Consider the following 4110-nt stretch of genomic DNA (forward strand, 5'->3'; position numbering starts at 1 on the left):
AGCGTGCTCTTAAAAGATCTAGGGTACGCTCCAACCCTAGGTGGCCCATGTCATCATGGAGGCTCTTCATTACCATCTCTCTTAGTTCTTCTGGTAGAACTAGCTGGAAATTGACATCTTGTCCTAGTTGTCTTCTTCTGTACAAAATTCCGTCCTTCATTTGTAACCGATTCCACTCTCGGCACATCAGAGAAAGTTTTGGCATCTCCCTTCTTGCAGATGGGGTTGGCACCTCTCCCCTTTCAAAAGATGAGATTACTTCTCTGATAACAGGGTCTGACCTCTGTTTCTGTTGTAACTCAACTTCAGTTATCATTGGGATGACTGGAAACCCTTCAAAGTGTTCGCCCAACACAAAAGCATCAGGTAAAGAATCAGGATGAGTAGACAGGGATCCGACTAAGGGAATGGGTTCGACTTCTGATGCACTCAAGGATGGCTGGCATACTAACCGAGCTTCGCAGATTGCCTGGACCACTTCGGTGCTCACTTCTGCATTAGTGGTAAGCTCTGGTAAGTGTTGCAGCGTAAACTGTCTAATTCGGTCTTGTTCTTTCTGAGAAGAAGGGTCATCAATTTTAGTATTCATGGGATGTCGTGAGAGGGCATCTGCATCGAGGTTATGTTTGCCAGGTCTATATTGCAACTTAAAGGAAAATGTTGACAATGCTGACAACCACCTGTAGCTTGCAGCATCCAACTTCGCTGAAGTGAGGATGTACGTCAGAGGATTGCTGTCAGTTATCACTGTGAATGAATTGCCATATAGATAGTCAGAAAATTTGTCTGTTACAGCCCACTTGAGGGCCAAGAATTCAAGCTTATGCGCTGGGTATCGCGCTTCACTTTTTGAAAGACCACGACTGGCATATGCTATTACACGTTGATGCCCGTCCTGCTCCTGGTATAAGGCAGCTCCAAGGCCAACGGTGCTGGCGTCGGTGTGCAAGATGTATGGCAGACTGGGGTTGGCAAATCCCAGGACAGGGGCTGAAGTAAGCTTAGCGATGACCGTGTCAAAAGCTTCCTGACAGTTTTCTGTCCAGCGGTCCCCAAACAGTTCTTTTGGCTTGTAGTACTGGTTCTGACTTTTGGTCAGCTTACATCCTTTCCTCTTAGGAGCATATCCAGCAGTTAGCTCATTCAGGGGTTTGACTATCTTCGAGAAGTCTCTGATGAACCTTCGATAGTACCCTGCAAATCCTAAAAAGGAACGGAGTTCTTTGAGGTTCTTGGGACTCGGCCAGTTCTTCAGGACTGCAATTTTCTCTGGGTCAGTTTTCACTCCATCACTGGATACAATGTGTCCAAGGTATCGGACGGACTTCTGGAAAAATTTACATTTCTCAGGGGATAGCTTGAGACCATACTCCTTGAGTCGTTGGAGGACTTTGAAAAGGCGCTCCTCATGCTCTTCTAAGGTTTCTGAGAAGATAATGAGGTCGTCCAGAAAGACAATGACTTCTCGGAGGTTGAGGTCTGACATACACTTCTCCATGAGTCTTTGAAATGTACTTGGGGCGTTAGTGATCCCCTGCGGCATACGATTCCATTCCCAGAATCCAAGTGGGCACACAAAAGCTGTTTTATGTTTATCTGCTTCTTCTAGCTCAATCTGATAATACCCTGACTTCAGATCAAGAACTGAGAACCATTTGGATCCTGTCAGCACAGAAAAGGTTTCCTCCAAATGAGGTAGGGCATATGCATCTTTCACAGTTTGCAGATTGAGTTTCCGGTAATCTACACAGAGTCTTACTTCACCGTTCTTCTTCCTGACTACAACAATAGGGGATGAAAAGGAGGATTCAGACTCTCTGATTACTCCAGACTCTAACAACTCTTCTAGATGTCTTTTTACTGCATCAAAGTCCTGAGGATGTATTGGTCTAGCTCGCTGTTTGAAAGGAGTTTCATCAGACAACTTGATGCGATGTTTCACTTGGTTTGTGTGTCCAAAGTCCAGGTCATGGTGAGCAAAGACTTCAGGCATAGCTCTCAGTTTGCACTCTATCCTTTCTCTCCACTCAGCTGGGATAGGTGAATCAGCAAAGTCAAACTTGATACTTGCATCTGTGACAGAAGCTGTCATAGGTGAGGTGTCAATGGAGTTTTTATTCAATGCATCACTGGGCAGGATTTGTTGCAGTGCATGCAATTCAGCAAGGACTCGATTAGGGGTTAGGGTGATATCATGGTCTGTCTCGTTCCTCAGTACCACAGGCAGCTTAGCGTGAAACTTGTCAGGTAGACTAATCAGGCTGTTGGTCACAATGAGACCACCAGGAAGAGAAGCTGTTGAGGGTGACTCCAGAACAACCCATCGGTCAGCACCTCTGTGGTTCACGGATCCTTCTAAAATAGAGCACTGGCCTGCTGGGACGACTTTGGGTGCATCACTATGAAGCCTTACTGTGCCTACTGTGCAGTTTTCAGTTTGCTTATGTCTCATTTCTAGTGTTTTCAGGACCATTTTATAGCCATGATGTGGTGACTGATGTTTCAACTGATTCTTCTCAAAATGTTTCTCATACAGGACATCCAAAGTATTGGTTCCTATCAGCAAGGTGGGTCGTGCTGCTTCACTGATGTCTGCAACAACTAATGCTAAGGTAGGAATTTCCACAGCTGTACCTAGAAACTCTTTTGGAAAAGTGATGTTCAATTCTACATAACCTGAATATGGAACGGGCTGTCCATTAGCTGCTTCTACTTCTAGTAGATCACCAATAGGTTTACAGCTCAGGGTTGGTTGATGTGTCTCATGAAATGATTTGGAAACAGTTGTCACCTGTGACCCTGTGTCAAGCAAGCAGTTGTATTTCTGTCCATCGATGACCACTTCAGAAATACACTTGGTCCCTACTAGACCTCTGGGTAGGTTACCATATGTTTTGGTCTGAGTAGTTTGGTTGTTTACACTGGCCCTGGTAACATTAGGGTTCTTAGTTCTCTGTGAGATTGTCTGGTTCACTGTATTGTGTTCACGGTCCCAAGCATGCTGCTTCTCAATTAACTGCTTCTTTTTAGCAGCCACTAGGGAAGGGTTGGGATCAGCTGGACAGGATACAGCAGTATGTCCGTCTTCCCCACAGCAGAAACAGTACCATGGTCTCGGCCTTTGACTGGACTCTTTGGTAGCACTGGTCTGTGTTTCTTGTGTCACTGTTCTGTCTCTTTTCTTGTTTCTCATTTCAGACAGCACTGCAATGGGTTTCTGTGGCTCTGGAACCATCATGTTGGCAACTTGACTCTGCAGGTGGGCTACTTGTTGTCTCAGCTCTAAAATAGCACCTTCTGAGTACTCAGGGCATTTTGGCTTTGGCTTTGACACTTTAAGTTGCCCTTGCAAGTCTTTGACTTGTTTTCTTAGGCTGTCAACCTCAGCACTAAGGGTTTCTTCTTCTTGGCTAACATAAGTCTCAGCCCTGACAGCATGGGAGCTGGCACGAAACTTTGCATTACCAAGATGCTTTTTCATTCTCATCTCTTTGGCAATGTGCTTATCTTCTTCCATACGCAGATGGAACAATAGCTCAGAAAATGAGGGTGGGTTGTTCTTCTTCTGCTCCAGCTGGAGGTCAGCAAGTAACCCATTATCCCAACATCCACGACTAAACTGGCGTAACAGGTGCCTGTTCTCCTCACTGGTGGGTAGACTGCCTTGTTTGATCACTTTACTTAAAACAATGTAGAGCCTTTGGAGGTATTCGGACGGCTTTTCACCAGCATCCTGTAGAGTATTCAGAAATCTTGCGAAGAGCTCATCACCGTCTTCAACAGTGGCGAAAGCTGAGTCAAGTAGGTCTAGATAAGCTCTTGGAGTAGCCTGTGGACTCAGATGCTTTACTAGATTAGCTGCTGGAGGCAAAAGACTATCAAGAACTCTTCTGGATCGACACAAGTCTGACACTGCAGGGTCGTGCAACAGTAGTTCAACGTTGTTTCTCCATGTCTCATAGTCAACCTCATTATTAGGATGGGGTTTCTTCCCTGAAAAGACTCTAAGCCTTACTGGGGCATTTGCATGTGCTGTAGTTTCTCCACTCCTTACAACATGTTCAACAACAACGCGTTGAATAGCAGGAGGGTTCAATTCCTCTGGTGTGA

Source organism: Astyanax mexicanus, chromosome 16 (genome assembly GCF_023375975.1).
Source record: "Astyanax mexicanus isolate ESR-SI-001 chromosome 16, AstMex3_surface, whole genome shotgun sequence".
Taxonomy (NCBI): Eukaryota; Metazoa; Chordata; class Actinopteri; order Characiformes; family Acestrorhamphidae; genus Astyanax; species Astyanax mexicanus.